This window comes from Mesocricetus auratus, unplaced genomic scaffold (assembly GCF_017639785.1).
Source record: "Mesocricetus auratus isolate SY011 unplaced genomic scaffold, BCM_Maur_2.0 Super-Scaffold_100013, whole genome shotgun sequence".
NCBI lineage: Eukaryota > Metazoa > Chordata > Mammalia > Rodentia > Cricetidae > Mesocricetus > Mesocricetus auratus.
Genome location: NW_024429196.1, coordinates 20,216,145 through 20,228,778, shown reverse-complemented (window position 1 = coordinate 20,228,778; position 12,634 = coordinate 20,216,145). Strand labels below are relative to the sequence as shown.

The window sequence follows — 12,634 nt, the reverse complement described above, 5'->3', positions numbered from 1 at the left end:
GGGAGATGACTCTGTGAAGTGACTGTTATTCAAGCCTGAGGACCTGACTCCAAGCACTGAGGTACTGGACAAAAGGGTATATATACTGTGTGACATACTGAGGCTTGCAATGCCACCAAGACAAATGAAGAGGTGTTGGAATGTCAGGAACGATAGAGGAATAAAGAGGGTTTTGTTGTTATTATTTTGTTTTTGTTCTTTTTTGTTTGTTTTTCTCTTTGAGTTTGTTTGTTTTGTTTTGTTTTTATTTTTTTAATGTTCATTGGGGGGCACTTCAGGGGAAGGAAAGGATATGGAGGGACTGGGAGGTGAGTGGAACTGGAGTGCATGATGTGAATACCCAAAGATTCAATAAAGAAATTATGTTAAAAAAGAAAAAGTTGCCCTAGTACTGTATTAACCTCAATACTGGGGGAAGGGATAGTGGCATTAGATCCCTGGAACTCTTCAGCTGGTTGCCTAGCCAGTTATCGAGTTCTGGGTTCCATGAGACACCTTGTCTCAAAAACATTAAGATGGCATGGTGGTGATTTTCTTTTATTTAAAAGAATTAAAATATATTTTTATTGTTTTCTGTGCATGAGTGATTTGCATACATGCTTGTCTATAAACCACATATATGCCTGGTGCCCGTAAAGGACAGAAAAGGGCATCAGATCCCCTGGAGCTATAGTAATAGACAATCATTAGCCACTAAGTGGGTGCTGGGAATTGAACCCAGGTCCTTTGGAAGAGCAATAAAAGCTCTTAACTGCTGAGGTGCCTCTCTATGCCCCTTGATGATTAGTTTCAATAGTCAACTTGGTAAAATCTAGAATCAGAGTATGAAAGAGGAATTCTCTGAATTGTGTTGACTTGTGGGCATGCCTGTAAGAGATGGGTTAATGGAAGTGACAAAATTCACTCTGAATATGGGTAGCACTGTTTCAAAGACTGGGCCCAGGACTGGATGCAAAGGAGGAAGCCAGCTGAGCACAGCATGCTTGCATTCATTCTCTCTGCTCTTGACTGCGGGTGTGACCAGCCACCTCAAGTCCCTGCCACCTTGACTCTTCTATTAAGGTGGACTGCAACTTGGAATAAACCTCCAAAATAAACTAAATGAAGTAAACACCTTCTCTATCTTGCTTTCACCAGGTGTTTTGTCATTGGAACAGGAAAGGGAACTAAACTGGAGAGCAAGAGAAGACACGACATCAAGGCATGCTCTCTCTCTCTCTCTCTCTCTCTCTCTCTCTCTCTCTCTCTCTCTCTCTCTCTCTCTCTCTCTCTCTCTCTCATTCCTCATTCCCCATACACAAGTGGTTTCATCCTTTATTTGGTATAACTGCACAACGACTCAGCTACCAAAATTCCTAACAACTGCAGTCAGACTTTTGTAAGCACTGATTTAACTGATTTACTCACTACAAATGTGAATGTTACATTTTCCCCTTCACATTTTGATTTGCTACTTATAATTGGAGCATCTATTTCAACCCCAGTAACTACTTCTGTCTGTCTAAATACATTGTCACATAGGTAGTCACCAGCTCTGGAAACATAGACAATGCATTCCAGGTAAGACACCACAGCACACTTGAGACAGTCAATGAATTTTCTGAAGTGCTAAGCTGGAGTATAGTTTGAATTTTAATGATTTTCAGCTCTTCTTAAATCCACACAAATATAGAAATACATATTGTACAATGCAAATGAACTTGAAGTGGCTTTAGTGGATGATAATGCCATCCCTGTGATGACTGCATTAATACCCACGGCCAGAAACCACTCAAAAGCTACCACTTTCCCACCCATGAAAGATAACAGGCAAGCTGCTCTTCCCAAGCAATAAAGAGGACATAATTCAGCTGCAGAAATAAATACTCTTACACGACACAAAAGAGAATGGAACTGGGGAGACAAAAATGCAAGAATGAATACAGGTGGTTCAAACGAGTGAAAAGGGAGTCTCAAGGAGAGAAAAACGATTTGCCGATTTCCTTCCTTTGAGTGCTTCACATACCGGCTTTCCTGGAATAACTCAAATTTTAAATATGGCGGTGCATTTAAGTTCAGCCTTCAGACAGCCTTATCGTTAGGGAACGATTTCGAAGCACTGTGGGAGTAGCTAAAGAACTGGATTCTCTTTGTTGGTGCAATTAGAAATGACCAGTAGGCAATGGGGAGAGGAAAAGTGAGGATGTGCTGTTCATGCTGTGGCCGCTGTTTCCTTCTACGTGTTGGGAGCATACTGTTAGCCTCACTCAGGGCTCAGCTGGCGTGCTAAACCGCATGGCGTCTCATCTTCATCAGAAACGTGATGGATGCATGCCATCACTGCAGACCTGGGTATGACACAGCTCCAAATTAAAAACTGCACCCTGCACCCTTTCGCTATCCAGGGGATCCTTTTGAGACTGTTACGTACTCCGTCCTTTGTTTCCTGACCATTAACTCTGGAATTATTGGCAACTTAATTTTTTAACCACAAATGTGGTTGTTTTAACTATTCATTTGTGAAAGTTTTAAATTTCAACATAGAAGAGATTTTAACTGAAACAGAGCTCCCTAAAATGAAGTGGCTTCTTTGTGGCAGCTGGAGTATGTTAAAGGGATTTCAGGTCTTTGTATGGCATTTGCCTGCAATCGCCAGAGGTTGGGGTTAGGGGATGATTGAGGTGTATATGCACTGACTCAAATAGAATGTGCGAGATTGAAATTGGAAAACTCCTTTTAGATGAACTGTTCATGAAAGTGGAAAATTATAGGATTTGTCTCAGTAACATAATATTTGGGACTATGAGAAGACACTTTCATATTTTATCTTGGCAGGAAGAGCTTGTTACAGAAAAATAAGATGGCTGGTTTGAAGACACGGACTCAAATTTGAAGCTATTTTTTGTTTTGTTTTGTTTTCCTTAATGCTAAAGTAGGATTAAAATTACTAAGAAGGCTAAAGTAAGAATCCAGAAACTAGGGAGCCCACACCATCTTCAGTTCTCAGGTTGATCTTTGTATGGGCCAAACTTGTTTAATGGGCTAGGGTGCTTATCTTCCTCTCTAATGTTTCTCACAGTGCCTGGTAGCAGTGACTGTGCACCCAAGTAGTCTTCAGGAACAACTTTTCTAATGAGTAAAGAGGAAGGTATTTGCTGCTTTTGCCACTCTAAAAGTAAAGATCAAAGCATATTTAATGGTTATTGTTCAATGGAACATTCTGGACCAACTAAAGAGACACAAATAGCCGAAACATAGGAACCTGTACACACTCTTCATTGGGAAGACCCTAGGATAGGACATTTGTGCTTCTTTGTCCTCGAGACTGCCACCTTTGCTTCAGTCCCATCTGTCCAGGTAGTTCCTCACCTCCATAAGTTGGGTTGTCTTTCTTGATTTTCAGAATCTGAATCTGAAAGTCATGGGCTATCCAATAACTCTAATATTTGGGAGGCAGAGACAGGAGGGTATCTGTGAGTTTAAGACTAACCAGGTCTCTGCACTGCAAGTACCAGGCCAGCCATAGCCACAAAGTGAGATCATGTCTTTAAAAAATAGCAACCAAGGTATGGACCATTGGTAGGTCCAAAGAGAAATGACCACCGAGGACTTTTGGAAGCTCTCACCAGTCCTTCAGACCCTGTAGGATATGACGAGGCCCACCACCACCTTCTTATCCCACTTCTTTTCCTATTATACTACCTTAAATGGTTTTATGTTCTTTACAAACGTAGACCCTAACAATACAGCCATGAGGGGCTTTAATGAGGATGTTTATGTTCTCTTCTATATCTGTGAAATGCTATCTACTAGAACTTTCTAGTAGACATGATGGGAACATCCTGCACTTGCTGTGACCGCTAAGGTAGCCACTGGTCACAAAAGACTGTTGAGCACCTCAAACATAACTAGCGCGCAAAAATGAAATGAATCTATCATTTTATTTTGCTTAATTATGTTAAATTTAAATAGGTAACTAGTGGCTTTGTGTTCAGAGGTGCAGTGTGTTCAGATGGTAAGGTTTCCCTTTCTCAGAGAAGGACAACATGGGAAAGAAATGCACATAAACAGAAACAGCAAGTCATTAGTTGGCTGTGAGCAATATCCCTTGAAATGAGGATTCGGAAGGCCTCCTGGTAACGCCGCACAGTCAGAAGTGGCCAAGAGTGAAGCAGTCTATTGTTTAACTGAGGACTTTATAACAACGTGTCACACAGAAGGTAGCTTGATGGAACTTGGTTTTCTGATAGTTCTAGAAGCCAGAAGCCTGACACCCAAATAACAGCAGAGTGGTTTGTGATAGTCTTTCACCTTGGTTTGTAAGTGGTCATTTTAATAGTTTAAATCCAGAATGTTCTCCAACAAGGTCCATGTGCTGAGGGCTTAGTCCTCAGCTTGGTAGTACTGAGAAGCAATGGAAATTTTTATGATGTGAAGGGAGGTTTTAAATCTTAGGAGCATGCCAAAAGAGGAGGAAGCTGTGAGATTCTTTTTTTTTTTTACATTTTATTTATTTATTTATTTATTTATTTATTTATTTTCAAGACAGGGTTTCTCTGTATTGTTTTGGAGCCTGTCCTGGAACTCGCTTGGTAGACCAGGCTTGGTCTCAAACTCACAGAGATCCACCTGCCTCTGCCTCCCGAGTGCTGGGACTAAAGTCGTGTGCCACCACCACCCTGCGTAGCTGAAGGATTCTTGTCTCTCCATCCCCCACCCTCCTCTCTCTCTGTCTCTCTCTCCCTCTCTCTCCTGCTCTTGGACATAAGGTGAATGGCGTTTTGCTCCATCAAAGAGGGTGTGATGGTGTGATGGTTTGGGTAAGATGAGATGCTCCCTCATTGCCTCTGGCATTTGAACATTTGGTCCCCAGTTGATGGCACAGTTTAGGTGGTTTAGGAGGTGTGCTCTTATTGGAGGAAGTTCATCACTGGGGGTGGGCTTTGAGAGTAAAAGGAGTGGCACCGCCTTCCCGCATGCTCTCTCTGATTGTCACTTGTGGTTCAAGATGTGAGTTCTCAGCTTCCACTCCATCACTGTGCTCTGCTTGCTGCCACACTCCCCTGCCATGACGGACTTTTATTCTTCTGGAACCAGATGCCAAATAAACCCTTTCCTCTGTAAGTTGCATTGGTCATAATATTTCATCACAGCAACAGAAAAGTTACTAATATAGTGGGTATATCTCTTTTTTCCATGAAATGCTACCTCATCGTATATCCAATACAATAGGGCCAATCAATTATGGTCTTGAGATTCCAAAATTATAAGCCAAAATAACCAGCTCAGTAAAGGAAAGCTAACACAACTTTCTTTCCCTTGTATCTTCCCATAGTTTTTCTCCATGCTAGTGCTCTAATCTCCCCTCTTACAAACTACCAGACCCATCAGATTAGGGACCACCATATGGAATCATTGTACTTTAGCTGCTTTAAGTATGGTCATATTTAAAGACTTGGGATTAGAGTTTCAACTTATGGATTTTCAAGGACAGAATACAACTGAGCTAAAAGAAACAGTGACTTAGACATGAATATGCCTGAGAGATGAAGGCAAAGAAGAATGTTCTAGTTGCTAGCACAGCTAGACACCTGCCAGCCACGGAGAACAGGAACATTCAATCAGGATTTCCAATCCAGCTTTGCAGCACCTCATGCATTTTAATTGTAGAGCCAGATGAGCTGTAGATGTGGCATAGCTTTCCTCCAGGTTACCATGTCCAGGGAATTTAATGAGTGTGACTTATTTCTTGTAACTAAGAGATTTCAATGATGATCTTTGGCTTTTTCAGATTCTTCCTTTGAAATTGCTTCTACTTTGTCGTTTTCTCCTTCAAAATGGTTTCTAGAGCATGGCTTTATGGCAACATGGCAGGGCCTTTGTAATAACTTCCAGCGTGTTTGGTCTCCTGGCCTCCAGCTTGTCCCAAGTTCTCATCTTAAATACCAAATTGGGATTCCTCACCCCAAGAGATGGTAACATTATTCATCCCACTTTCTAGAGATTTTAAAGGCCCCGTCATCTCAAAGTCTCAAAATAAATCTCTAATTCATAATGTCACACTAATCATATTTTGTGCCTGCTTAAGACTTTAATTTCTATTACCACTGAAAATCCATCAGTCATCAGTAGGTTCAATTTCTGTTCCTTCCACTGACATATCTCATATATGTTTCCAGGCATGTTTCCTTGTTAGTGTTACCCCTACCTAGCATGCTTTAGAGACCACCTGCTCTGAAGAGCCACACTTTTTTTAAAACAGTGATTTCATTTAAAAGTTGTGCTTCCTCAGAGATATCCTCCCTGTCCATTCTGTCTGGAACAGTGTCTCATCAATCAAGACCCTTTTACCTTAAACCTGATCTGGTACGGGCCTGAAATCCCAGCAACTCAGAAGGCTGAGTCAGGATGATCAAGTTCAAGATCAGCCTGAGCAACCTAATTATTTGTTGTCAAAAAATTTAAAAAGAAAAATGAACCACCAAGATGACTCTGTGGACACAGGAGCCTGCCACTGAACTCAATGACTGGAGTTCAATTCCCACATGGTGGAAGGAGAGAAAAAAGATCCATTAGTTGCCCTCCATTCTTGATTTCATGCACACGCACACACCATTTTAATTTAAAAATAAATTAAAAAACAAGAATCTAGTTATCTGGTAGAGTTCTTGCTTAGTCTGTGAGAGGCCCTAGGCCCAAGACCCAACACTAAAAAAAGGGGAGGGTTCCTGTTATATGTTCCTTTTTGGAGGTGTTTCTGGATGTACTAAATATTCATATGTTGAAGCCTTAATTCCAGTCCTTGAGAATATGTCCTTATTTATAGATTCTTTAAGGAAGCCATTAAGTTAAAATAAGTCAAATTGATGGATTCCAATCTAGTACTACCAGTGTCCTTATGAAGAAAAATAGATTAGGGGACAGAGATATACTGGGGAATTGAAGGGAACATACCTTAAATGCCACAAGGAAGAGGCCATACACACACCAAAAGAAAGATCTAGAACAGATTGTTCTCTACAGTCCCAGAAGAATTCCACCGGGCTGATACCTTTGTCCCAGACTTTCTGATTCTAAAACTGTAAGAAAACTAACTTCTGTTGTTTTTAAACCACATGGTCCACTTTGTTATGGCAACAGTAGGCATGTAACTCAGGTGAGTGAATCAGTATTTTTTTTCTCTGTATGTCTTGTTCCCCGGTTGGTAGACAGTTTGTTTACAGCTTTATCTCAGGAGTAGAGCAGTACTTGTCATATGATAGGTATTCAATACTTGGGATGCCATTTTAATGTTCTTGTCTCCATCAATGCTAACTAATTCTTTAGTATAATAATTTCTACAATTTGGTTGCGTATAAAGTTTGCAGCCCAGATCCAGCCTTTGCTGGTGATGCAGCTGGTACTTTGGTCTCACTTTTTTCTTATTTCTCATTTGGCTCCAGACTTGATCAAGGAGAAATGATGCTGGGTAGGTGTGCTTTTAATTTCTCATATCACTCTGCATCTTGGAAGTGATAGGGACTGCCAATATTTTACTAAGTAAAATTTTGTTTACATATTTGCTGAAATTTTCTGGATGGGTGTTTTTAAAGTTGTATTTGTTCCTTGAAGATTTCATATTATATCCCATGCTTTCCTATCTGCCTTACACCTCTATCAAGCCCCCTCCTCTATACAGCTCCATCTCCCTTGGTCATGTCTTTTTGTCTTGTCTTGTGACCCACTGAGGTTAACCCTCTATGTCACCTGTGTATGGAACTATCTAATGGGGCCTGGTGGGCTCACTGATGGGATACTCATTGGAAGACATAACTTTGCCTCCCTCAAAACCCACCAGTAAATGTTCAGTTCAGCAGGTGGGGTATGGTCCATGAGCCTCTCCTTCATCCACAAGTGTTATTTGATATGACCAGTCTGGTGCGGGATCAGTGCAGGTAACCACAGTTGTTGTGTGTTCATGGTTGTATAATGCCTGGTATGATCTCCAGCTGGAGTCCTTGTCTCTACAGGACAGGAATTTTCTTAAATGGTTGAAATTATGCCCTCTTCTAGTAGAGGTTTAATAAATTTGCCCTTGTGTCCATTCTGTGGCACTTTTGTGGAATATGGATGTAGCTCCCGGCAATTCCCTTTGTCTGAGATTTCTCTCTGTGCCCCCATGTCTCTCCACAGGGCACAGAGTACCCGTGTGGAAGCACTGAAGTTTGTTACGCATGTTTTTGCATCCTCCTCTTGGTTGCATCTTGCGACACAGATGAACATTGTACCTTGCAAAATACTTCTTCTGGGAATGTGGATTGTGACTGAGAGACATGTGACAGCATCTTCTGCTGCAAGATTTATATCTGGTGAGTCTAGACAGTGGGCAGAGACAATCAATACCCATGTTATGGATAAGAAAAGGCAGATAACTGGTAGAAAAAGAATGGGTCAGGTTGATAGAAGCAGCCCTGAGGCCTTTCTAGAAGTTTCCTGGAGCCAGCTTCTGTTACCACTCCTTCCTTTCCACTTCATACCCTGTGTCCTTGCCATGAATTTCCCCTTCTTTGCTTAAATTGGTTTGATTGTATTTAATTTCTAAAAACTAAACAAAATTGACATAAAAACAAAACAGACAAAAACCAAACACAAAGCCATAACTTTTCTCACTTCTTTGTATTGTTTGTTTGTTTGGTTTGGTTTTTCTTAGAAATCGTGGTGATTTCCTTCTGAAAAAGAAACATCAAAGCCTTACCCTACATTTCCCCTCTTGGATTACCAATTAAAGCCTGTTTACTTTGAAATAATTGTGGAGCCATCCCCTGCATTAGCTGATCTACAGCTTTGGACAGGATTCCTTTGCAATTCTTTCCAAATGGAAGGTTCTACACCTGTGCTCCAAACTCTACCAGGACCACTCAACACTTTCAAAGCTCTCTCTTCTAAATTGCCTCCTAAATTCTCACTGTTTTCAGCTTTACTTTCCTCAACTATCCCAGCTGAGATGAACTCAGGTGGTTACCCTACAGTTTCAGGATGCTAAATCTTAAACAGGTCTTTAAGGGAAGAGGGCATTCATATTTTCCCCGTGTTTAAAGCAACATTTCTCAGGAAGAGATGTTGATGGAAAAAATAGTGTACCCATGCTGTGTGAAGTTTAGTTATAGCTTCTATTTTCTGCCATTTGACTTCATCTATTATAGACAGCTACCTCTGTCTAACTATCAAGATGAAGTCAACTGGCAGCAGAGTCCAGGTCTCATAGGAGGTGGTAAGAGTGAAATTGGTGAGATTGGGGCTTGAAGGAAGAAAAAGACTGATAATGGAAATGGAAACTCCACATAGCAATGAGAAACTGTGTGAAGAGCCTAAAAGTGAGGGCCGATATATCATCTTCTCTGTGGATGAGTTATAAAAACTGAAAACTTGGGGGGAAAAGATTCTAGGATGAGGGAGCAACTTGCACAAGACTTCCCACTGTGACGGAGATAGGATGGCCCCAGAGTCAAAAGGAAGGCCAGAGTGACTGGCACAAAGCAGGACCAGGGGCTGACGAGGTCCCAGAGGCAGACAGATGGGTGACTCCTCTAGGCTCTGGCTATGTGCAGACAGCAAAGGTCTTTTATCTTGTTCATGTATTATTTGCCTTTCTAAAAAAATTAAAACAAAGGCTTTAATAGGTTGTTGCAAGTTGGCTCAGTTGGTAAAGTGTGTGTCTTGCAAGCATGAAGTTTAACTAGTACAACAAAGTTAAAAAAAAAAAGCTGTGTGGTGGCGTGTACTTGTAATCCTAGGCAGGGGAAGCAAAGTCAAGGGGGTCCCTGAGACGACATGGCATCAGCATGGTCTAAGTGTCAAGGTCTGGGCTCATGAGAGAACCTGTCCCCAAGTCCAAGCCCAAAAAGATGGCGACACTTGAGAAATGACACCTAAGGTTGCAGATGCTCATGTATGTATGTGTATATGTGCACTTACACATGCAGAAACATCCACACACATGCATTTATGCACACACACAAGCTAAAAGACCATTTTAAAAGCACTTTACACAACAAAATAGGACAGAAAACAGACTTTCAGCATACTTCTTGTTCCTCGCATCATTTCCCTGTGGCTAACATCTTGTTGTTTGTGTGTTACATTTGTTACAATATCAACAATGGTGAATCATCACACTAATTGGACTAAGTAGGTTGTGGTGTGGTGTGTGTGTGTGTGTGTGTGTGTGTGTGTGTGTGAACAACAACAGTTACAGAAGAGAACATGAATTTGAGATGGGAATGTGTTGGAGGGGACATGGGAGGAGTTGGGGGTGGAAGGTTAGAAATGATGTAAATACAGTGTTCTCATTACAAAATTCTAAAAAATGGTTCATGAATTTAAAAACAAAAACCTATGAGGTCATACTGGAGTACAGAGCGATCCTGATTTAACCTCAGTGGTGGCCTTACAGAAAAGGAGAAATGTGAAGAGAGGAAGAGGGTTTAATTAGCCCCAAGGTCACCTCAAGCCAATGACAACTCAGGACAAACTGCTTGCTTAGAGCTTCAGTACTTGTAGTTGTCACTTGTACTTTTGACCTTGAAGCTAGAGAAAAACAAGTTTAGGCCAGTCTGTGTGGTGGTCTGTAACAGTGTGTGGTGGTCTGTAGCAGTTTGTGTGGTGGTCTGTAATAGCGGTTCTAGGAAACTGCTAAATGTGCAGTACAGAATAATTTCATCCAACCAGGCAGTTTTCAAAAATTAAAATGGTTTGTAGGCTACTCTTTAGTAATCCTCAACCAAAATACAAACTCCAAGAAAGAAGGGAGGAAGAAATTTGTTTTATCAGTTGAGACAGTGACAGTCAATAAGTATTTGTCAAATAAATAAACTAAGCATGTGACTGTGTGCTATTCTCTATGTATGTTTTGTCCATGTTCCATTTCAGGATCCCATAAAAAAACTTGGGATTGTCTTTCCTCAAGTTAAAAGTGAGAATTGCTTCCCAATGTCTCTTCCTTCCCTCCTTCCTCCCTCCCTTCCTCCCTTCCTCCCTCTTTTCCTTCCTTCCTTTCTTCTTTCTTCCTTCCCTTCCTCATCCCCTCCATCCTTCCTTCCTTTATTTGTCATTGTTTGTTTTTTCCTATTTACTTTTACTTTTTACTGATGTGTTAAAATTTTGTTTGCTTATTTCATTTCTTATGCAGCCAGAAAGACTTGGAACTCACCAAAGTAGCCCAGCTGGACTTATACTCCTGATCTCCCTGGCTTGACCTCCTGAGTACGGGGGATTATGTAAGTATACCATCATGCTCTGCTCCTTAATTTTTGTGAATTAAAAAAAAAACATGCTGCGTGATATTGTAAACCTATGATTACAGCACTCTGGGGTTGAGACAGAAGGATTGTGAATTCAAGGCCAGCCTGGGCTATGTAGCAAAAATGTGTCTCAAAACAAACAAACCAGAAAAAAATACCATGGGGCATTCGGGTCAGTATAATCTAAAATGAGTCCTATGTGATGCTCATATCTTCAATAGGTCTGAAAAATGCTATGTGTTCTTTGGTGTTTCTCTGCCTTTAATTTTGCCAGATTACACATTTTCCAAAATTGCAAAGAAAAACAAAACAAGAAGTTACATTGAGAGGAAACACATCTCAGCCTCCTTTCTTCACCATTACCTCTGGAGAAATCCCCAGTGCATCTGATTCACTAGAAGAGACATACCAGGTGATGTATTCCCTAGATACCTGTTTAATCATCTGTGACACAGTCATTGGCAGGCAGACTCTGCCTAGAAATCAAGCCTAACAGAGTATTAAGGGACAATAAAAAGTGATCATTTTTATTCTGCATCTTTTAAAAGTGTATTTGTGAGATTTTTAAAAATAACAATCTTCGCGCGCGTGCGCGCGCGTGCGCGCGCGTGCGCACGTGTGTGTGTGTGTGTGTGTGTATGTGTGTGTGTTCCCTGCTGAGAGGAACCCTGAGACTTGTATATACTAAGCAAGTGCTCTATCTATGAGCTACAACCCCAGCTCTATTCTTAGCCTTAAATTAGACTATGTTACTCTCAATTTCTGGTCCTAGAATTGTGGAGAAATGTTATCTCTCAAGCACTGTAAGTAAAGGTATGTGCATCTTTGAAGGTGGGTTGTCCTTCTGGATACTGTGAATATATGTTTCTCTCATTGACTGATGAATAAAGCTGTTTTGGCCAATGGACAGGCAGGATGCAGTCAGGCAGAAAGTATAGGTTGGGCTGCCTGACTAGGAGAATTTTGGGAAGAGGAATGTGGAGAGTAAGTCTCAAGGGAGCAAGTAGCTACTGGGAAGATAAGACATCTGGGCATTGGTCAAAAGGTTTATAATTAATATAAGCCTCTGTGTGTTTTCTGGGGACTAAATGACTGTGGGACCGGCAGGACAGAAACTTCCTTCCCATATCTTAAACACCTACACGGTTCTGAAGAAAACCTTCAGGAAACCAGGTGTTTTCAGAGGCTTGCTGGCTTTGTTGATGAGTCTACATATTCATTCTTTTCTCCTTTTAGAAGTTTTTCCAAGACAAGGTCTGACTATATAGCTCTGGCTGTCCTGGAACTCACTATGTAAACCAGACTAGCCTCAAATTCACAGACTAGCCTCTGCCTCCTGAGTGCTGGGATTAAAGGTGTGTGCCACAATACCCACT

The 12,634-nt window shown here is 41.1% G+C and overlaps 1 long non-coding RNA gene across 1 annotated transcript; it reads left to right on the top strand.

The window, feature by feature from the left end:
• Positions 1-4,647: 4,647 nt before the first annotated feature.
• On the top strand, positions 4,648-11,786 carry LOC121143515. Its single transcript, XR_005880739.1, has 3 exons — positions 4,648-8,327; positions 11,147-11,234; positions 11,533-11,786. It is a non-coding gene; the product is annotated as an uncharacterized LOC121143515 (long non-coding RNA).
• Positions 11,787-12,634: the final 848 nt, after the last annotated feature.